The sequence below is a fragment of the Colossoma macropomum genome, unplaced genomic scaffold, assembly GCF_904425465.1.
Source record: "Colossoma macropomum unplaced genomic scaffold, Colossoma_macropomum, whole genome shotgun sequence".
In the NCBI taxonomy this organism is placed as follows: Eukaryota; Metazoa; Chordata; class Actinopteri; order Characiformes; family Serrasalmidae; genus Colossoma; species Colossoma macropomum.
In genome coordinates, this window is record NW_023494793.1 from 20,134,525 (window position 1) to 20,159,430 (window position 24,906).

At 39.8% G+C, this 24,906-nt stretch overlaps 1 protein-coding gene across 2 annotated transcripts in view; it reads right to left on the reverse strand.

Annotated features, from left to right (window-relative positions):
* The window catches only part of sema3b (sema domain, immunoglobulin domain (Ig), short basic domain, secreted, (semaphorin) 3B), a 63,637-nt gene extending 39,603 nt beyond the window's left edge, over window positions 1–24,034 (reverse strand). The window contains exon 1 of one of the 2 annotated variants that reach the window (XM_036578768.1): window positions 23,485–24,034. The gene's annotated coding sequence lies outside the window, so the exon portion shown is untranslated. Of the gene's footprint in view, window positions 1–15,470; window positions 15,512–23,484 lie in introns of those variants that run through there. The other variant, XM_036578769.1, reaches the window with a different exon arrangement.
* Window positions 24,035–24,906: the final 872 nt, after the last annotated feature.

The following is a 24,906-nucleotide window of genomic DNA, read 5'->3' on the forward strand; positions in this document are numbered from 1 at the left end:
CAAACCAGTACAGTACATTACATGTTAATGAAATTTTTAATTGTGGCTTTCGAGGAGTAGCAATGGAGATCTCTGGTTGAATTTTTTTTTTCATCTTTGTAAAGTAAAGTTGGCTGTAAAGTGTTCTAGTTTGCTATTGTGCAGTTGGAAAAACTGATAAGTAATAATAAGTCATAATGTAGCTAAATATATCCATAAGGTTGACACCAAAACGCAACAATAGCAATATAAACAAAGAATAATATCCTAAACACTCACATATTCTGTTTCAATCATGAAGCAAATCAAGCACTATGTATTTTAACTGTCATAATTCTGATTTGTGCCTTTTTGCTCTGGAAAACTAATTTTAAAAGCTTTTATGTGGGTTACAAAGTCTATTTCTATGACAAGTACTCTCTGTGGTGCAAATTATGTCCAGCGCTCATGAAAAAAGCATTTCACTCTCTCTCTTTTTTTCTTTCACGCTCTCTTTCAGGGTCACTCCATCATGAACTTAATCCTCATCAACATTAATCCTTTCTGTCTTTGAAGTGGTCATCCCTCGTCCCACCCAGGTACCACAGTTCAGCAGGAGATTCAGTTCCCAAGGATAAGGGTCATCTAAAGATCAGTGAACCCTTATTTAGGTTATACACACAATTATGCTCACAATAGACCCCCCATCCTTTCACTAGCCCCTCCTACACAAGCATTGACTCACTTCTTTTAGGAGATTAGCTTAGTGTCTGCCTTTTGCCATCCCATCAGCCTGCTGTGACCTCAAAAAACAAGAGAGTGGGAAACCCACCACACGCACATACTCCTAGTCCTGCCCTGAGGTGGGATTAGGGATGACTGACAGGTGCTTTCCAGATGAGATGACACTAATTAAGGCTGTGTCAGCTTCTTCGTACTGTTCCATCTTCCCTCTCTCTCCCTCTTTCCATCCCTCTCTCTCTCCCATGCAGGGCTGCATTGTGGAGTGGATTAAGAGCAGGCTGCTGCTCAAGTGATCATTCATCCTGAACATTTCTCTCTTTCGAAAAATCTCTCTCCTCTTTTCCTCCCCCTCTCCGCCCCATAAAGCCTCTCACCTCAGCACAGGCCGCTAACCACGCCATCAACTATATCCAACAAATCACACATTTTGGTTGCTTTATTAGCTGTGGTATCCAGGAGAAAGATTCAGTGACGTTTTCCTGAAATCAAAGTTTAAGCTGTAATATGAAATTGCTTCAGTGAACAGTGATGCGAAAGATACTGGAACAATACTGGAATTTTGATGCACATATCTGTGTTATAAGTGTAATAAGTGTTAGGACAGGCTGCTATAGATACATTTTTCAAGCAGCAAGCAAACAACGAACAAACGTGTGTGAAAAGAGATGTCAGTAAACCATGAATTTGGGCACTGTGGGCGGGGTCCGCTTGGTTTTTGGACAGCATGTAGGAGGGAGTTGGTTAGGTGTTTGGGCTGTGTGTGGGTAGAGCTAGTTAAAGTAAGAACAGTAGACAGTAGATGGAGCTGGCAATGTTTTTTAGCTGTGTACAATAGACTGAGGTGGTTGGAGTTTGAGCAGTATATGGAGCTAAAAATGGTTTGCTTTGGGCTGTGGGCAGTAGATGGAGCTACCAGTGGTTTGGTTTCTGGCTACGCACGGTAGGTGGAGCTGACAATGACTTGGTTTGGGCTGTGTACAATAGGTGGAGCTGACAGTGGTTTGGTTTGGGCTGTATACAGTAGACGGAGCTAACAATGCATTAGTTTGGGCTGTGTACAGTAGGTGGAGCTAACAGTGGTTTGGTTTGGGCTGTGTACAGTTGAGTTAACAGTGGTTTGGTTTCTGGCTACGTAAAGTAGGTGGAGCTGACAATAACTTGGTTTGGGCTGTGTACAGTAGGTGGAGCTGACAATGACTTGGTTTGGGCTGTGTACAGTAGGTGGAGCTGACAATGACATGGTTTGGGCTATGTACACTTAGCGGAGCTAACAATGCACTGGTTTGGGCTGTGGGCAGTAGGGGAGCTAACAATGTTTGGTTTGGGCTGTGTACAGTAGATGGAGCTGACAATGATTTGGTTTGGGCAGTGTACAGTAGGTGGAGCTGACAATGATTTGGTTTGGGCTTACAGTAGACAGAAGAGACAGTGATTTTAGCTGTGTACAGTGGACTAAGCAGGTCTGTACAGTGTACAAAGCTGATAGTGATTTGGTTTGGGCTGTGTATAGCAGCTGACAATGGTTTTAGCGGTGCTCAGATGGCTAAGCTGGTTTGAGTTTAAGCAGTAAAGAGAACTGACAAGGATTTTTGGGCTGTGTACAGCAGGCAGAACTAACAATAGTTTGGAATGTGCACAATAGTCCGAGCTAACAATGATTTGGGCTGTATATGTTGGGCAGAGCTGACAGTGGCCTGGTCTGAGTATAGTAGGTGGAGCCAATAATGATTTAGTTTGGGCTGTGTACAGTAGGTGAAGCTGACAAAGATTTGGGCTGAGTATGCATACATAGCTGACACTGGTTCTCTCACTCTTTCTCTCTTTCTCTCTTTCTCTCTCTCTCTCTTTCTCTCTCTCTCTCTCTCTCTCTCTCTCTCTCTCTCTATGCACATATACATGTACACAGACCCAAATGGCAGGACATACAGAACACTGGTGGTATTAATACCTGCGGAGCACATCCAGTGTGCAGATCCAGCACACTGCTGACAGGCTAAAGATGACAGAAGCATGTGTGTGTGTGACCTGCAATGCTGAAATGTGCTGCAGGGAGGCTGTCAGGGCCTCTGGTAATATACTAATGATGCATGCATGCCAGCTTTTCCAACAGCAGTAATGCTATTCAAGCAAACAGGAATGATACCAGTAATAAGCCAGTGACAGAATCACCGAGTGAGCAGCTCTGACACACACACACACACACACACACACCGGCCCCCTGGATGAGAAGAGCTGATGTGAGTAGACAGCAGGCTTTCACCAACTCTCTCTGAGATTACCAGCCATTGAACCCTGCACATACCCTACTGAGTATGTGTGCATGAATGTTAGATCTGTATAAATAGAAACAGTGAGAGAGAGAGACAGAGAGAAAGACAGACCGACAGAGAGACAGACACACAGACAGACAGAGACAGAGAAGGAGAGAGAGATACATAGAGAGATAGAGAGAGATACATATAGAGATAGAGAGGGAGAGAGTGAGAAAGAGAGATACATGGAGAGAGAAAGAGGAAGAGAGAGACACATAAAGAGAGATAGAGAGAGAGACAGATATAGAGAAAGAGATACATAAAGATACATACTAGATAGAGCAAAAGAATGTGAGTGAGAGAGAAAGAGATAGAAAGAGAGTCGGTGCAAGAGAAAGAAAGGAAAATAAGAGACAAAGAAAAAAATAAAGAAATAAAGGGAAAGAAAGAGAAAGAAAGGGAGAGAGATAGAGAAAAAGACAGTGAGAGAAAGAATGAGAGTTTTTTCACCAACATTTCAGGTCCCTTTTATTGACCACTGAATACTCCAAAAAAGGACGGAGCCAGAAGAAAAGGAAAAAAGGAGCAGTTCCAGCATCAAAGGCTGGATCTGCCTGTTTCAAGCTAAACGCTCTAATGCATCATTTCCCTGAGACAGGAGCCACATTATACGAGTGAGTATCAAACACACACATGCACACAGCCTTATCCAAAGGCAGCAGGAAAAACTCTTTTATCATTACACCCTTAATCCTGCTCTACTTTTACTGCAGTCTCACATTTAAAGCCCCTCACACACACACACACACACACACATACACACACACACAGTCCTGCCCCCTCCTAGAGACCTGTCTCATCAGTTGAAGAGGCAGAAATCCCCTCCATTTAGGTGTAATTGAAGGCACAAACACGTGGAGAAAGTGATAAATGGGTTTTACACACACACACACACAAGCGCACACATCAGGTGCCTTGTTCACTTGAAGTAGAGAATCCACTTCTGACACCAGACGATGTCTGCAGGTGGGCCATTTACTGTTTCCACGGAAACGCCCACCTGGGAAATCACCGTTATATTGAGAGAGGAGCAGCTCCCGACGCACATTCATGCACACACGGACACACACAGGGTGTAATAAACTAGAGGTTTCTCTTTATCTACTGCCAAAAGGTACCCAGTCAAAAGAAGACAACTGCATATGGAGTCTGTTAACCTGCAGCACTAACACACTCACACTCAGGCCTTCACAGACACACACCATGACTGTGCTTCTTTTCCATGCCGTGGCTCTAGTCACCTTGTCAGCATGGATGTTTAATTACTCTCTTACATCTGCAGCTGTTCTGAACTCCCCCTCTGCTTCCACCCCCCTTACTCTCTCTTTCTTTCCCTCTGTAGTAACTTAATTGGCCATGTTCTGGCAAAGTGGTACCATGCACCAATAAATCAATCTCAAATAGGGCTGCAGCAATTAGTTATCAACAACACATGAGTTATTCAAAAACAAATGCGTCCTATGAGGTTTGAATGGTTTTGGTGAGGTTGACAGTCTGATAATGTCGGTTTAGTTTGGAGCAGTGTTAGCTTGCATGTAGCAATCTTCATATTTCGACTCTTTAAAGACCTCATAATTCAGAGGATCTGGCAACTTACAGAAAAAAATACATATATATAAATATATAAATAAATAAATAAAAACAATGCATATATCCTGACCATTGAAAAAACGGAGTGAAAGGGGCTAACAAAATATACAGAGAAACAGATGGACTACAGTCTGTAATTTTAGAGTACACCTATATAATAAGTGAACCTGAAAAATGGACAATGAGCATAGATGCAAGGAGGTGTTCTTAATAAAGTGCTCAGTCAGTGTATATAGAGAGAGATTCTGTGAGTGTGCGGTCTTGGCCCTGTGTGTCATGGTTATGTGTAGGGCTGGGTGATTAATCGAATTTTATTTTCAATTATGATTTTGGCCTCCAAAGATTATGAAAACAAGATAATCGAGATAAAACGATTATTGAGCCACATTCCATTTCGCAATGATGTTCTTGTTTTGTCTTCTGTCATAAATCCAGCACACCCTTTCCTTTATTTTTATTTGTTTTCACATGAATTATATGTAAAGTGAAAGGAAATCCACTGTGAAAGCCATAAGGTTTTTTTTAGTTAAATAAATTGGAGGATGATTCCAAAGTCAATAGTAATCAATAATTGTGATCTCAATATTGATTAAAATAATCATAATTATGATTTTTGCCATAATCAAGCCGCCTTAGTTAAGTGTGTGTGAGTGTGTGTGCATGTGTCAGGGGTAGCTATGGCCAGGGTGGTTCAAGTAGAGCCTACATCGAATCCTCCTCTTATTCCAGATTTTTGACCTTTAAAAAAGGAAGGACTCTGGTTAATTAGCATTTACCTGCTGGGGTGTGCTGTGGAGGCTGAAGTTGACTTCTTATCCATGAGCTTCTTATTCAAAATTTCTGTTCCGCCTTAAGTGCTTGAGCAGTTCGCTCGAATGGTGCAACAGTTAACTGCCATACTACTTAAGGTGAAATGGAAAATTCTGGCCAAGACTGAAAAAGTCAACTTCAGCTTCTTCTGTGTGCTTTCAGTCGTTATAGTAACTCATGTTAGCCAGTTAAATTTTGTGAGGTAAGCAATTGTGTGTGGTATTTAATATTTTAAAATGTTTCCATCTGAATACAGTTTTCTGTATATGCCATTGTGTGTGATATATATAAATATATCTTAGTTACAGTATCATTAATATTTGATTTGATCTAAGTGTACAATGGGGTCACATATGTGCGTGTGTGTGTGTGAGTGATGCATTGTTCTCTGCAGGCTGTGTGTGTATTCAGATGGATGTACCATGGCTGCGTGTGTGTGTCTTTCACAGTAGCACTGTATGTTTAAGCATGGTGTGTGTGTGCTCCTGTGTGACTGCTAACACCCCACTGCTCACACACACATGAAAGCGCATACCACACACACTTATGCTAACCTGTGAGGCCGGTTCGACTTTATTTGGTCAGTTTTCCAATTATAGTGCAGTTATGTGTGGAAGTCCTTGAGCAGGGGTTTTATACCTGTGTAAATTTGATGTTTTCTTCACTTATTAATACATGTGGGAGCAGCACACGAGGAATAAATGAACTGAATTTACACTAGACTGGAAAATCTGGTCTGCTCTTGAGTCTGTGGGGGAATGTGCTAGAGCAGGAGAATATAATCAGCTTATTGATTTTAAGCACTGTAGGAGCTCCATGAAATTTAACTATGTCAGATACAGGTTGAGGGAAAGGCCTGGAGACTACAAAGGAAAATTCCATTTCTACTGAAATTAATAAGTACAATTAACAGGGCTCTATGATACATTTTCTTGCATTTTATGCACACTGCCTTTTTAACATGCCTTGTGCTTAGAAAGAAGCAGGGCCCTCTTTTTTAGTGGACAAATTAACACATTTGATTAACAGGTAAACACAAGACAGCAGTTTGAGAGAGCACAAATGACCAAGACAATAAACTTTTTGAATGAGACATAAATCATCACCAACAGAAAATGTAGATAATATTTCTAAAATAAAAACATTATCATCTGAATGTCCCCCTTATAATGATTTTGTGTACCATAAATGGTTATAATTCATTTTTACATTAACACTTCTTTATCTTATTCTTAACCTCTCTTTATACTTCAGAATTAAACAGGCTGCTTTTCTTGCTGATTGACAAATTGATATACATTGATATACATTGATATAGCAATTCAGACTGAAACACTACTTATAACTTCATTGTGAATGGGTGGAGCTAGACTGCTATAGGCTACATGGGCAAATATATGTAAAAGTGTTGGCTTTCGTGATGTTACAATGATTTTGATACTTGTAAACAGTATTTACATAATCTGTCAAACTCTTTAATTTTTAAATATGAAAAGAGATTTAAAGTAAATTCCACCACAAAAAGAAGCTTAAACACAATAAACTAGACATTTTACCACTTATTTGTGTGTTTTTGTTTCTAGGTTATTGTTCTTTTTTCTCTTTCACACACACACACACACACACACACACACACACACCTACTTCTCAGATATACACTAGAGACTTAATAAATTACTCACTATATAATTAATATCATTAAACCACAGGACACATGCACCCCCACAAGAGCACATGTACACACACACACACATGCTAATTCACACCAGAACTAATTTGACTAATTTAGGTTACCACTCATATTCCTTTATTTTAATTACAGTTTCATTAGCATTTGGGTCCAAATGTACATGTGGGAAATTGGAGTAATCCTCTGGACATGCTAATGTCACATTTACTTGCTATACATCAAAGACGAGTATATATCTATTTATTTCTTACACACAGTTTCTAGAATACCTTCTTTGAAGAGCACTCTTAGCGTGCCAATAATTCAGGTTTAAAGGCAAATTACATTATACATCATTTGAAAATGCCAAATTTGACATAAATCAACAAACTCCTGTACCATATTATAATTTGTAATAGTGTAATCTGAGATGTGAAAAATAATAACGCATTGAGTTGACTTGATTCAAATGTGTACATAATTTCTGCAATAATAAAATGCATTACAACACAGTTTTGTCTTTCATTCCATTTACTTTTTGCAATAACTGAGATTATATGATATATTTTATTCAAGTAAATTCAGTGCATTAATCTTTCCATGTGGGTTGATAACTCAGGTTACACTGTTAGAAATTATGATAACGTACAACGTGTTTGAGGTTTTTGTTCTCTCAATTATTGTAATGAGTGTAAAGTACATGCAAAGCGTGTATACAAAAATTCACCACGGGTCAGTATAGACTGGAATGCTGACTCAGTGCTTTTCTTTTGACAATCTCACTTGAATTCTAACTGAATTCCATGTCCGTTCGCCTATCTTGTTAAATCCTCTATATATTCATAAGAATCATGTTTTTTTCCTTTACTATTGTATCATTTCACTATTGGTCCAAATATAATCATAAGTAACACAATATGGGTAGTAACCGTGTGTGTGTGTTGGCATTCATGGAGGCTCCAGAGGAATGCAGGCAGGAATTCTCTTTATTGTCTGATCTCCGCCTCGCTGAGCACTCCCCTTTCTCTCTCTCTCTCTCTCTCTCTCTCTCTCTCTCTCTCTCGCTCTCTCTCTCTCTCTCACAAACACACACACTGTTCTCAGTGCCTTACTGTCCCACCACTGCCCTTTGCAGAAGCCTGATGTCCCCTGTACCTCATGCCCCTTTACATTGTTCGGCCCTATATCAACCCCTCAAACCCCACCCTGAGACACGATGCCAGCCTGACCCCATTTAGCTCCATCTCAGGACCATGTGGGCACCATCTGCTTTGGCAGCACCAACGCCTACTGACAGAAATGTTATACTCTATGTCTAATGACAGGTGACTCTACTGCTGAGCTCAGAAGAGCATCAAAGAGCATTTGCTTGTAATGAACCAAAACCCTTACTAATGGAAACACTCTGCTTCACTCTCTTTGTACACTGTGAGAAGAGGCAGAAAATGAATTGAAGTGTTTTTGAATTTGAATCATGTCTATTATGTTCCATCGTCATTCTCCAGTGAGTTCCCTATGAAGTAAATGCTATGTAGTGAATAGCGAATGAGCTAACCATTCCTAGCACAGCGAGTGACAAGCTCAGACTCATAGATTCACAGAACTCACAGAATCACAGTTACACTTGTACTACAGTACTAGTTACTATAGTGTACTACAGTACTATAGTGTACTACAGTACTATAGCACTACATTGTACTGCAGTACTACAGTGAACTACAATACTAGTTACTACAGTGTACTACAATACTAAAGCATCACATTGTACTACAGTGCTACAGCAATACAGTACTACAGTGTATTACAGCAGTACAGTAGTGCAGCACTATGGTATGCAGCAGTACTACAGCACTACGGTGTACTACAGTACTATATCACTAGTGTACTACAGCGCTACAGTACTACAGTGTACTACAGTACTATATCACTACAGTGTACTACAGTGCTATAGCATGACAGTTCACTACAGTACGACAGTGCTACGGTGTACTACAGTGCTACAGTGCTCTGGTGTACTACAGTACTACAGCACTACAGTGTACTACAGAAGTACAAAAGTAGTACAGCTAGCCCAGGAGCATAGTTACTATAATACCCTACTACAATTACTACACGGTTGCTGCAGCAGCACAATTCTACAAGTACTACAGTTACTTTGCTAAAATTTCTATAGTACTACAGTACTACAGTATTTTTGAACTACAGTAATTACAGTATTACATTGCTGCAGTTACTACAGTAAAACAATTATCATAGTACTACAACAATGACTATATTAATTTACTTCGACAATTACAATTACTACAGAATGATATTGCTGTGAGTACTACAGTTTCTACACTATAGTTTCTACAGTAGTGGGTTACGATTTCTACTGAATTCCTACAGTATTATAATACTACGGTTTTGCCATTGATAAAGTATTACAATTCCTACAGTACTCCGGATAATTGTACTAGAGTTACTACCCTACTATTTTGCCATATTCGAAAGAGTGACCAGGTCAGTGACTGTATCATGAATATTTCCAAATATTAATTTTCTTTTTATAACCTATGCTGTAGGAGTGCAATAACTAACATTTCATAATTTTGTTTAGCATCAAATGGTGCCATTGTGGATGTAGATAATAAAAAAGGGCTAAAACTCAGCAAGAAGCACACATATGTGTGCGTTAGTTTACAGTTTACATTAAAGACATGCAAATGTCTTAACAGTCACAACGCACCATCACTGGCTCACACCAGCAAGCACAGCACAAAGAGAAAAGAAACAAAAGAACTTCTCCTCTCTCGCTGCCCCCCTACCTATCCCTCCTACCTATCCCTAAAACCACTGCTTTCTCTTCACACACACAAAAACACTCTCACACACATAAAACTTCCCCACTCTTTGCTGAGGGGCGCCCTGGGGCAAATAACCATTAAGGGTGTGTATAGAGTTCAGGTGTGTGTGTGAGAAGGAGATACAGACTGACAGGTATTGGATTACCGAGATGCCCCAGGGTGCCAATGGTTAGAATGTCAATGATTTTTGGTGACAGACACTCAATATTACACACAGAAACACACACACATAGATATACACACACTGACAGTAGGACATTTGATCTGTCCACACAGTTCTTCTGTGCAATCTATTATTGCAGTGCTCTCTCTCTGTAAGTCTCTCAGTATCTCTCTCTCTCTCTCTCTCTCTCTCTCTCTCTCTCTCTTTCTTGTGAGGCAATATGGGTAGTTGTACAGATATAATATGATAAATACTTTTGCAGGAGCAAGTTCTCCCCATCTCTTCTGTCTCTTTCTCCTTCTCTCCCTTTCCTTTCTCTTTCTCTCTCCCTCTCTCTCTCTCTCTCTCTCTCTCTCTCTCTCTCTCTCTCTCTCTCTCTCTCTCCTTGTAGATATGCAAAGCATACTGAAAATATGTGCAAAGCACAGATAAGTGTCACTTCATTCATGAGCTTAAATAAATTTGCTTGGAGTGGATTAGAGTGATTTGCTCTGATACTTTCTCTCTTCCTTACACATGTGCACAGACTGACAGGCAGCTCCTCTCATTAGGGGTGTGTCTAGTAGAGCGCAGACTGCAGAGAGTCCTGTCTGCACTCATCCTTACACTGTACACAGACACACACACAAACATGCAGCTCTCCATGTCCAATCTCTACCAGCATCTTTTATTATTTACAGACCGCCTGCTGCATACACACTTCGGCCTCTCACAGCAGGGAAAGGTGTCTGCAACACACACACACACACACACACACACACACACACACACACATACAGTACTGTGCAATAGTCAGCCTTCGTTTATTAATTTTCAGTCAGAATGGCCAGTAAGTACAAGGTATTCACTTTTAGGAGATCTGAGGACATAGAAAGATAATCCACTTTCATAGGGAAGGGCTAAGCCAAAGGAAATTAGGTTAAAAAAAAGAGAAAAAGGGACTCCTAACAACAATGTTGAACCTGGTAGACCACCAAAACTGTCATGATCAGATAAACAGTACTTAAAGCTCTCCTCTTTGAGAAAGAGGAGAAAATCAAGCTCAATGTTTCAATGTAATGCTCAATTTCATACTTCACTTTTCTGCATGTAGCTTTACAAAATGGAAGGCACTAGCTTCATTCGTTTGCTGCTTTTTATTATTTTGCTTGGATGCAAACTCTCAAGCATAACAACTGAGAGTTATTATGAGTTGTGGCAATTTGTGCTCGAATGCCTTCTTTGCACCATATATCTATTGGACATTCCTTCTCATCCGCTGTCCACAACAATACATAACATGAAAAGGGTAGTGATTGGATAAGTCACCCAATCACACAATTCCTCACGTAGCCCCAGAAGCATATAGCCAGTGATTCCAGAAGGACTAGAGATCCGCTTTCTGGACCGCTCCCAGGCTCGAAAACAGCTTCCACTCTTGACCAAACGTACCAAACTCGCAGATCAAGTGGTCCTGGGTCTGGAAAAAACTCAAGTGTAAAAATGCCCTTATTCACTCTCTCACTAAGTATGTAACTCACTAGCACGTTTAGCAGCCTGGAAATTCTCCACAACATTCACAAATACCTTAAAAATACTTGGCTGCTCTGCTAGGTAGAATGGTGTGCTTAGACACACACACACACACACACACAAACACACACACACACACACATACACACAAACACACATACAGCTCTGATGAGCATTAGCTAATCCACACCGACGGCCCTGCTCCATTACCCATAATCCTTAATGCCTTTTTAATGTCTCTCTCTCTCTCTCTCTCTCTCTCTCTCTCTCCCCTTTCTCCCACTCTCTCTTTTTCCCTCTCTCTCATAACTTTCACATAATAATAATCTAATTGCCAGTGGCCTATATACAAGTATAGCAACCAACTGAATATCATTACATTTCAGGGTCTAACAGATTTTGAATGTGTAAAGCTGTAGGATGCTCTGAAAGTCCGGGTCAGGCTTTAGTTTCTGCAGGAGGCCATCTGCCTCTCTCAGTCAAACTGTGTTTCAAAGGGAATACATCAGTGTCCCGCGCACCCGCACTGCTTTCACACCAGTGTCACACCGTATTGGGCTCCCTGCCACACAGAGTTAGGGTTTAATCGAGACAGAGAGACAGTGAGAAAGAGGGGGGGGGGATGGAGAGATGAAGGGATAGAGGGATGGAGGTGTGAAGTTATAACACACTCACCACAGTCTCCAACATGTTTTCAACCCTTAATTCCAGTCATCGCCTGCTTGTTTTACAAACAAAAACATTGTAAACTGCCAATCAATACCACATTTGTGTCTGTAAGTAGAAGAGCAGATATGTAACTGTAAACTGAATTTATAAAAAGTTATTGTTGTGTTTACAGTCTTATTTTGCTAAAATAGTAGCACTATTGTTTACTTTTGGCCATGTTTTTGTCATTGTTTTGAAGCTGAAGCTAAAAGTGCAGACTCCATTTTAGTGGTACAGCAGTGGATGTCTTTATCCCTGTGATTGGGTATTCCCATTGCTGTATGATATTTTTGCATACTGCATGCTGGGTATTGTAGTGAGAAAACACTGATGGACACTAAACATAAAATAAAAAGATTGTGAATTTTGTCAACTCGCTGAGGCTACGGGGGTGCAATGCTACATGCTACACAACAGAATACTACATAACATCATAAGTAACATATGAAATACCAGAGGTCTAAAGTCACCAGATTTGTGACTCGTATTGGACTTGAGTCCAAGTCATATGACTCGAGTCCGATTCGAGTCACAAATCTGGTGACTTTGGACTCAACTAGAGAAAAACGAGAAAGACTTGGGACTCGACTTTGACTTTAACACCAAGAAATTGAGCGTCAGGACTCGGAAAGACTCAAGACTCAAAATGGAAGAAACTTGGAGAGTCTGACTGCAGACGGGACACCTGACGACTACACAGTCGATTATTTTTCATGTGAATGAATTCATTTCCTGCTGTAAATTGAATAAACAGCAACATCGTCAGATGTCTGTCACTGTGCTTATGCTCAGTTTATTTTATTTCGAAAGACAAGAGAAGCATTAGAGCTCAAGTTATCCTTCATAAGCTGGAAACAAGCGAAGCGCCAACAGCATCAATTCACCCTCGCTCAGCGCTTAAACTCCAGTCTTATTGGAGAAACTCACCTGGCGATCTGACCATTTTTAGTGGTTGTTTTTAGTTGGCTGAGCTTGTTTTTATTTTAATCCTGTGCTCCCAATGTTCCCAAAAATCATCAAAATTATCTTTTTTTTTCAGTAGTACTTTTAAAATTCTTTTCTAGTCGCTAGTCTTTGTGTATACAGTATGCCTGTTATGGTTATCTGTGTACCATGGATTTTGTTTTTTAGTTGGAAGGGTGTAAAAAAAAGGGTTATTGACTTGGGACTCGACTTGAGACTTGCCTGCACTGACTCGGGACTTGAATCGAGACTCGACTATCTTGACTTGGGACTTGACTCAGGACTTGAGTGTGAAGACTTGTTACTTGCAACTTAGTGACTCGTTCCCACCTCTGTGAAATACTAGTTTTTGGCTGAAATATCCATTAAGATTATGCACACACACACACACACATACACACACACACACACACACACACACATACAGTTAGCTATTCATTATCACAACACTGGTCTTCACTATACTGCTGTCACAGAAGTATGCAATATGCAAATGAGCCCTCTAACTAATCACATAATGCTTTACTGTGTACTGTTAGCATCCTGACCAATCACAGATGCTCTTTGAGTGCTTGGGTGAATCAAAGCATTTGAATGACCTAATAAACATAAATCATTTTAATAAAAATTATGCAGGCCAGTTGTTATCCATATCAAGAATATTCTAATGCATTTTTAGCATATTGCAATCATAACACGGTACTGAGCAAAGTACTGTATGTAGCAGCATAATGACAATATGCTATCACTTCTTGCAGTCCCTGGCTGTCAATTCCACTACAAGTGATGCAGAAGGAAGATGCACATAAATTCACACGTCACATATGAATATGCATGAACATAAAGCAGCTATTATGCTCACACACACACACACAGAGCTAATCAGACAAGTGGTGGCATACTGACCGACCCCTACACACATACATACTGCCTGTTTTTAATCAGCAGTGTTTAGTTATAGCCACCCTAAACGTCTATACACACACAGACACTACTATACCAGCATAAACACACACACACAGATACGCCTGCGGGTCATGCTTAATGAGATTGCTCCTCTGTAGGGGCTAGTTGGCCAATAAACAAACATTCACTCACACACACACACACACGCGCACACACACACACACACACACACACAAACACACACACACACACACACACACAATGGTTTCTCTGTTAAAACTTGTCATGGTTTCACTCAAGATGCAATCAAGACACATAAACCCAGACACTCTTAAGAAAAGGTGCTCACTAATAGTTAACACACATGCTTTAACTGGCTCACACAAGAAAGAATCTTTATCACACTGTATACAAGAACAAGAAGAGAGAGAAAAACTTAAGAGAGAGAGAGACAGAGAGAGAGAGAGAGTGAGAGAGAGAGAAAGAGAGAGAGAGAGAGTCAGAGAAACAGAGAGACATAAAAAATAAAGAGATAAGTATATAAACTGAGAGACACACAGAGAGAGAAACAGAGAGAGAAAGAGAGAGAGAGAAAGAGAGCAATGCAGTACTAAGCAAATGGTTTGCATACTTGAGAAAATGTGAATAGCAGTCTATCTGGCAAGTAAGTGTATTAGCTCAGAAACCAGTACTACTACAATAAATACAAATAACATTAATACAGTAAGCAGTGATTTTATGTACAGTATATAAGTGTTAGTTTAACCTTTTCCTCTCCTCGTGGCAGCCCAGTATTACTTGAAGTTAGCCTTCAAAACCTAGGCTGACTAGTCAATGCTTCATCATGTTAAGTCGAGTGCGCTGTTGGTGGATACGCAATGGCTGGGGTCATTCCCAGAGAAATCTCATTCTTTAAACTAGCTCAAATGTCAACTATGTTTTATAAATATGAATATCTTGTTACAGTCCAACTGTGTTCATTTATTTGCATCAATCCTGATGATCTATTGTGTTTTTATAAGGAAAAACATGCTTATTTAGCCAATATAAACAATTTTCAACAATGTGCTTAGGTGCCCAAAACTTTTCCACAGTACTATATACAAATAGGGAGAGATACACACACAGAGTAACAGGAACAGAGTGAGAGTGACATAGAGAGAGAGTGAGAGAGAGAGAGTAGTAGAGTACCCACAGCCCTGCAGTGTAGTAACAGCACAACAAAAGGCCATGACAAAGACCTTAATCAGCACATGCACACACACACACACACACACACATAGACGTACGTAGTGTTTCTTTAGGCTGGCTCCAAAAGGCAACACTCTCCCTTTCTCCCCTCTAATCCTATGTTATCTCTCCATCTCTTCTATCATTCTGTCTCTCCCACATACTTTCTCACAGTCCTCTTTCTGTCTCTCACTGTTTCTGTCCGGAGTTCTCTCTGCATCTCACCTGCAGTTAAGGAGCCTAAAACACAGATAAAACACGGTATAGTCCTTATTCGCTGTGTATAAGAATACAATCCTGATCTTTTCAATTTTAAAACCCCATTTGATATTACAGAACAGTTCCCCAGCCACCTCTACACACTTAAAAAAAGAGGGTTCTTCAAGAGTTCTTTGGTAAAGGCAATGTTTCTGTTTAGAAGAACTAAATAAGGTTCTTCTATTGTTACAAGCTTGATGTTGTAACAATAGCAGAACTCTTTTTGGCACAATATAGAACCATGTACAACACATTCTTCATCAATCTGAAGAACCATTTCACCATGCAAAGGGCCATTTAAACCTGCAAATGGTTCTATGCAGAATGCTTGGTTCTAAATAGAACCATTGCCTTTACTAAAGAACCCTTGTAGAGCCGTCTTTTTGAAGTGTGTAGACCAACTCTTATGTAACTGATGACATGTTTAAAGTGATAATTTGGTGAAAAAATTAATTTACACTATTTTCTATTTAACCTACGTGAAGTCAGCCAACCAAGACATTTGACGTACCTAACAATGACATAATTAGATTGTTTGCATACGTGCAAAAGTATATTGTATACCTAAAAGCATGAGTGGCATCCAACATTTTATATTTCCAGTATGTTATACAGTGTCAGAAATGACATAAGTAAGTCTATTTGAGAGTACTTAACTCGACACAGTTTGAGAGTAGCGTGTGATGATTTAGGCATGAAGCTAATTGGTGGGATTATAAGCTTTCATTACATAGCTACTTTCATAGCTCCAGCGCAAAACTGAAGAAACAGACTTCGAATCCTAAACGTGTCTTGGCTGATTGCTTACATTTGGAGTGAAAAATGGTTTAAATAAGGTTTATTTTGTAGAATTACCACTTTAAGGTGCAGAAGGCAGACTGTCCTAAGGGAGTGTTTCTGCTAGATTCCCTGTGTTGTTGCAGTATGCTGATCTGGCTGATGCAGTGATTCCTGATCAGGGCTCTAATTCTGAAGATGAAGGTAATGAGGTACGCTGAGGCTAGCACAAATGCTAATCGTGCGACTCTGACATGAAATATTTATCATCCCACTCATCACCTTAACTACAGTACACAAACACTTCACATAAACACAGGCATTTGCATTACCTTTACTCCTAATAGACCACAGCACAGAGGATTGAGCTCAAACAAACAGGCTGTATTGATGTATTGGGATGCTAGAAATAAGTTTAATGTTCACATACATGTATCATATACATTAAGCAAGTAATCCAGCAATGCATAAATGACCAAAAGGTCTGATTTAACCCATAAACTTGCAGTTATCACTCATAATAACAAAAAATTCTATTCATTATTTCTTCATGTAGCATAATGAAATAAGTGAGGAAACTATCAAAACTTGCAGTTGATATCATATTTGTATGTGAAAATGATATTGGGAGAGATATTTTATTTTGATTTGAATGAAAAGTTACTGTTGTGTATACAGTCTTGTTCTGCAAAAAGAAAAAAGTATGGTTTCGAACTTTTTGTTTTTACATCAAAACATGAAAAAACATCTTATAAAAAAGCTTACATTAATAATTTTATCTGAGTATTTACTTACTTCAGTAATAAAACATGACTAGAAGAGCTAGGCCTTCAGTTCGGGCCAGAGCGAAAATGTAGCACTCTCATAGTATGTTAGCCCTAAGCTAATGGCGATTCACATGAACATTTTTTTAGCTATTTTAAATTAAATGTGGACAGTTAAAGCCTGTAAAAGACATCCCGTGTTTTATTTGAAGCTTGTAACAGACATATTAACAGATAACATACCTTATATGTTGTAGTTTTACTGTGAGTCTTTCAGGAAAGAGTTGTAGCATAGAGCTGCAGCTGCTGTTTTACATTTCTAACTGACATGAAACACACTGGTCAGGCAACCGCTCTTATTCACAGTCAGTGGCAAATCTAAGACTTTCATCTTTGGTTGCATACACTGGAAATCAAAACTTCATGAGCAACCAGTGGTTAATTTGACACGTTAGGCCTTCATTTCAGCTCCTGAAGGCCCTGAGGGCTCCTCACTGATGTAATGTAAATCTAATGTGTAGCCAAGTGACACTAAGAAGTTTAGACTTCTAAGAGGTTAGACATGTAATCCACCAATGAGCATAGGCTTTGATTCAATGAACAAGACCAGTAAGATACAGGCTCAGGGTCTGTTTTGGTCACGCCCCATCTCCTAAACTCTCAACTCTAATGACGTTTCAACGACACACACAAGTGGCCACTTGCTCAGTGAGGGGGGGCGTAGGGAATGTGTGTTCTAATGGAACGCCCCGCAGCGACAACACACCTGGAACTGCTGCACATCATCTGTCCAAACAGCCACAAGCAGATAAAGCCACTTTAATGGCTTAGAACATGTGGGTGCCATAGATGAGGTTACTCTGTTAAGGTTCCACTGCAGCTATGAAGTAAGATATCATGAATGAAGTATTTAACCCTTAGATGTCAACAGAAAGAAGCAGTAAAGCAATAAAGTGCAGATTCCAAACTTTCAATCGATACCATATTGTGTTTTTAAAGTGAAGAATAGATCTTTTATCATGAGTTTAATTGATGAAGAGCTACTTTTGTGTTTACAGGTTTGTTTTACCAAAAGACAATGCTTTACATGCTCCCCACTTTTTTGCCAATTCTTGACATCAAAAAAAAACAGAAAAATGTTTGAACCTGTTAATAGAGAATGTACATCAAGGGTAAATGAAGTTTATTGCATGACTATACCATGTAATTAATGTGTAATAATAATAATAGTAATAATATCTTTATTTATAGAGCAATTTTCATATGTTTTACAATAATAGACAAGACAATGACAGTTGAAGTTAAAGAAGATACCAAAGACACATAGAAGTTAATTGAATGCTAAGTTAAAAAGATACGTTTTGAATTGTTTCTTAAACATTCATGTGTAATACATGAATAAACTGCAATACTATGCCAATGCAGTTAACTTCTAAAAGGTCAATCACTTTTATCCTATATAAACACTTGACAACTGCTTTTTCAGTCATTTTCCCAGGAACTTATGAACTTGAGGACTTAAGAACGTCCCATTGAAAGCACTGCTTTCTAGTGACACCCAGCTGCAGAAGGCTTGTGACTGGCCTTTTCAAATTCAAATGCACACTGGCTGCATTGTAGGCAGATGAGAATCTATAGGAACCCATTCTGCCTTCATGCTTTAGTCAAAAGCTGGACTGTGTGAGGCCATACAGGAGGGAGAAAAGGACTGTGGGTTAAAATGGGCTCAGATTAAAGTCTGTAGCCCCAACAGCTGGAGCACAGGAGGTGCAGTTTCACCTCATCCTGATCAGCCCTCACATGACTGTATCTGGCACATACATACCTCAATTAAATGAGTTAGCATGTTGTGATGGATTTACACAAAAAAAAGTAGTTTACAAGTCATTTAAATGACAATATCAGTTTTAACAACTTCAGTGGACAGTTTCCAACATTTATGTGTTTTTTATACACAAAAAATTTCATAATTTATCGTTCATGTCTTTAAGTCTGATTTATGTATGTGTTCTGCCTCTTTTGTATTATGCCTCTATCAAAAACAGTCCAGGCTTTCAACTTTAATGTGAATGGGTAGGGTAAACTGATGTAGGCTAAATAGGTAGATAAACGTAAATGTGTTTGTGACATCACAAAAGCGATAGATTCAAAGCAGGCTGTGTTGCAGTTTAGTTTTCATATATGGACTGCACAGGTTGGGGAAAGAATGGTACCCACTACATCAAACTCTTATTTATAAAAGTAAGGAAAATTCATTTTTCTGTGAATTTAGGCCCTTTAAACTGCAGATACCTGCACACTGACCTGCATTCCACTCCTCACTTTCATAACTGCATAACCTACATATTAGTCTCACCAAATAATTTACAGTAGTTACTGAAGAGATGGGGATTTTAGCAGCCCTCGAGTGGCATGTCATCCTGACTTATGACTTGCCTCCGACTTGCCCTTACCTGAACATCTCTGTGTTATTGAATAGTAAGCCTTAAGATTAAAAGTGTTCAATAGTGTCAAAAGAGAACAAACATACCACAAAATATAAAAGGCAATGTGCAAATGAATTTCCTCGAACACAAATGCACACAGAGAGAAAGTGCACCATCAGAGCATTTTCTCTCGGTAACAGCTGGGAAACGGACGGCGCTAAGTACTCCTGAGGTCTGAGAGATGGAGAGGGAATGTGTGTGTGTTTGTGTGTGTGTGTATGTGTGTGTGTGTGTGTGTGTGTGTGTGTGTGTGTGTGATGTAGGGGAGCCAAATTAATCTGGGGTCTGATACCCCCCTTCGGGAGCAGCTCAATTAACGACCCATACCGGCTGAGGCACTCGGCTAAAAGCCATCCACTCCCTCTAACTCTCTCTCTCTCTCTCTCTCTCTCTCTCTCTCTCTCTCGCTCTGTCTCTCTGTCTCTGTCTCTGTCTCTCTCTAACTATCTCACTTATTCTCTTCTCCCCCTGAACTTCTGTTATTCCTTTTCCTCCCACATCCCCCTGTCTGTGATCTACAGCATGAGGGGTGCAGGGATGCAATGAATGAAAGAACAGGTAGAGGAGAAAAAGAAGAGAGGAAGAGAGAGAAAGATGGGAGAAGAGAAGAGAAGAGAAGAGAAGAGAAGAGAAGAGAAGAGAACACATCAGAAGGGAAATGAAGGACAGAAGACACCAGGAGTGCAAAGAATAGAAAAAAGTTATCAGGAGAGAAGAGAACACATCAGAAGAAAAGATAAGAGAATAAGAGAAAACATTAGAAGAGAAGAGAAGAGAAGAGAAGAGAAGAGAAGAGAAGAGAAGAGAGAAGTAGTACAGGATGTATGGGTCACTATGTGTAGGTGTGAGTGGAAAATCAGACAGACTCACTGAATGACAATCCAGACCAGCCTTTTGTGTGTGTGTGTGTGTGTGTGTGTGTGTGTGTGTGTGTGTGTTAGTCCATCATGTGTTATGCAGCTGCACTTGTGAACTTTGTTCCAAAAAGCTCAAAGAAAACTTTTTTAACCTCAAACTGAAACGTAATGTAAAAAACACTCAGTCCAACCAAATCCTACAGCGCACACAGGAGCTCCCTGACTCCTTTAATCTATTGAAGGAATGCTCTGTGATTTCAGAACAACAAAGCCATGTCCCCCGCTTGGCCTGCTGTAAAGCTGAATCAGGATAGAGGACAGCTTCTGGATAGCTACCCTCTGCACACACATACACACACACACATATCTATGCAGATATCTGCATCAGTATTCATAAATCTAAAAAAATAAACACTGTTATTTTAACTGCTTAATCTGTCCTGTACTGTGCCTCATTCAAAAAGTAGTCCAGGCAAGAATACTCTTTTTAACTACAGTGTGAATGGGTGGCGCTAAACTGCTGTAGACTGAGTAGGTGGATATATGTAAATGTGCTGGTTTTGTGACATCAGAGCAACAGTGAATTCAGAAGGGACTGAATAATCTATACAGATTAGTTTTCATACATGGACTGTACGGAATGGGGAGTGAATGATACAATTTGAAACTTTAGCAGTGTTTATATGCTGCATTAAATTATGTTATTAATTCTGTTTTCCATGGTCTGGGCCCATTACAGGAGCATGCAAATACACACATACACAGTACCACATTCACCACTGGCTTACTGTCTTTCTCTTTCTCCCACACACACACACACACACACACACACACACACACACACACTCACATATACATATACATACACATGTGCATGCTGCTAATGCGAGATATATATCTATATCCATATATCTATCTATCTATCTATCTACATATATATACATATATATATATATATATATATATATATACATATATATACACATACACATACCCAGGTCATCGCACACCACACACACTACCCAAAATGCTAATTAACCACACACCCACTCAGCTGTGTTTATAGTGAGTGAAAGAATGTTGTGTTATTTAAGTGGAGGCTCTGAAAGGACAAAGTCTCAGTGTTTCAGCCAAAAGTCCTTGTGTGTGTGTGTGTGTGTGTGTGTGTGTGTGTGTGTGTATTTAACACATCATCAAATGAAAAACACCAAATCTCATTCAGTGGAATTTCAGCAGCATCCTTACTGCAACGTAACACACGCACTCACCCGTCCACTCCTGATATGGAGCTCTGCACATGGGAGAGATCCTTCATGCTCGAGGTTGAAAATAAAAATCTCATAAAATGTTGATGATGACAGCCTTTTGCTTTTTGTGCGAACGAATGAACAACTTCGCTTCTTTTTCTCTTTCCCTCGAGCAATGACAGAAAAGTCAATATTTCAGCGCAGCGGAGGATAGTAAATATTTCAGACCAAAAACTGACAGCGATCCTGAATTTACTACTCTCTATCTCTCTCTCTCTCTCTCTCTCTCTCTCATCACACAAACACACACACACACACACATTCCTTCTCTCTCTCTCTCTACCCATCTCTCTCTCACTCTCTCACACTTATACACTCCTACACTCTCTCTAATATCTTCATATGAAGACGTCCCATCCATGTGCTGGGACTAAGTGTGGATATCACACAATGCACCTATAAAAGCACAGGACACACTTGGCCCAAACACCTGCCCATACGCACACATTTACACAATACACACACACTGATGGATCATTCTCAGCACCGCAGTGACACTGACGTGGTGGTGGTGTGTTAGTGTGTGTTTTGCTGGTATGAGTAGATAAGACACTTGAGTTTTAAACACCTCAATGTCGCTGCTGGACTGAGAATAGTCCACCAACCAAAAATATCCAGCCAACAGCGTCCTGTGGGCAGCGTCCTGTGACCACTGATGAAGGACTAGAGGATGACTAACACAAACTGTGCAGCAAAACATGAGCTACTGTCTCTGACTTTACATCTACATGGTGGAACAAGGTAGTGAGTGTCTAATAGAGTGGACAGTGAGTGGACACAGTGTTTAAAAACTCCAGCAGCACTGCTGTATCTGATCCACTCATACCAGTGCAACACACACAAACACACCACCACCACAACAGTGTCACTGCAGTGCTGAGAATGATCCACCACCACTATATATAGTCAATTTATATGTACAGTTGTATGCAAAGTTTGAACACTCCTGGTCAAATTACATGTTTTCTACATGAAAATAAGTTCATACATTCTGTACAGGGAGCACAGTTCAATATGGTGTTTTCTGCACATTTTAGTGCACAATTTATGTCTATTTAATGAGTCTACCATGTTGAAAAAAAAAGAAAACAAAGTGTAAAATGTATCGTAACTTTTGTACAGGATGCATTTTGTTTATTTATTTTTTCCAACATATTAAATTGAGCAAATAAACAGTAACTGTGCATTAAAATGGGCAGAAGTGTGTTCTCTGTAGAGGATACGTTAACTTGTTCACATCTAAATCGACAAAACACATGTAATTTGACCAGGTCAAGAGAGAGAGAGAGAGAGAGAGAGAGAGAGAGAGAGAGAGAGAGAGAGAGAGAGAGAGAGCAAGGTAAGAGTAAGGCAATGTGTAAATGTATTTCAGAGAAAGATTAAGTGTATGTATGGTTGTGTCTGTTAGAGATAATGAGATTTTGAGAGTATTAACAGTGGATTATGCTGTTCACTAAAATGCTCTTGAACACAATACAGTGATTAGTGTGAAAACGCCTTTAAATTAACTCAGCCACCCCATGAGAAACACACACACACACACACACACACACACACACACACACACACACACACACAGAAGGTAGCCAGGCAGTTCTAAAGAACAATTCCAGTCTTCACTCACCTTTGTACTGGTCCTTTCCCCTTCTCTCTCTCTCTCTCTCCCTCTGAGTGTGTCTATGTGTGTACACACTCAGCGTAGCGCCGCTCCGTCTCTGACAGGTGCCATGGTCCCGTAGACTCCAGAGGAACGGCAGGCTCTCTCACTCTCTCTCTCTGCAGCTGCCGCAGGGGGAGAAAGCTCTCTCTGAATGTGTGTGTGTGTGTGTGTATGTGTGTGTGTGTGTCAGGAGTTCAGCATGCGAGGGCTCCTCTGGCAAACACGTCTTATTCCTCTTTTCCCCCTTTCTCCTCTGTCTCTGTCCTGTCCAAGAGCAAAAGGGTCCAACACAGCACTCTTTTCTCCCTGTTTGAAATTCTTACATTAATCTATTCCTCTCCTCTGTTACTGTACTGCTTTAAACAGGCTGATGTGTTCTCTGCATTACACTAAACTCTCTCTATCTACCTCCCTCTATATCTCTCTCTATCTTTCTAGCTCTACTTTGGTTCTTGCACTGTTTGACTCGTTCCTTGCTACTGCGGAGTGCTCCTGCTCTCTTTCCCTCCCTCTCTCCCACTCTGTCTCTTCCTCTCTCTCTTTCTCTCTCTCTCTCTCTCTCTTACCCCTCCCTCTTTCGGCCACTCCTTCCTCCACGGGGCAGGCTATTATGTGTGGAGACCGGTCAGAAGTAAAAGACTCCAGCTCTTCGTGCAGATCTCTTTCTCTCTGCACTGGATTGTGATAATAATAATTCTAACAACAACAATAATCTTTATATTGCACTTTTCATTTTGAATAAGAAAAACATAAAAAGCTAAAACATTACACATTCACACTTTACATGAAAGTATGAATGAAATAAGAGCACAGTTTTAATATTTTTGGCATAATTAAATCATTACAACGTAAACAAAGTCATTCAGGGTGGTTTGATGTGAAAATGTTCCATTTTAGACAAACGTATTAAGCCAGAATCGTTCACAGCAGTGATGATAGGAATACCTGAGACACTGTTTTATGATAGTTCTTAGATGAGATTTTGGCCTAATACTTATTTTCTGTACATAAAGAGTGTTGTTAGCATTACATATTAACAACTCAGAGGACACGTATAGGTTCACTGGTCATTTTGGAAAATAGATAAAATAGCTATATTTGTGGTATGGACAGTGCGACCCCTGATTCCTATCTCCACCACTGTATGGAAATCTGTGAGTCTGTAAATCTCTCTACAATGCCTTATTTCACATCAGACCACTCTGAATGACTATGTTTACATCTCAGTGACTGGACATTTGCAGAAATGATAAAAAAAGTCAGAATTGTTCACAGTAGTGGTGATGGTGAAATTAGTGGAATACCTCTTTAATGACAACATTCATCCTCTGCATTGTGGATAAACATATTTTGCACATTAAAAACATCTCACTGTGTGTGTGATAT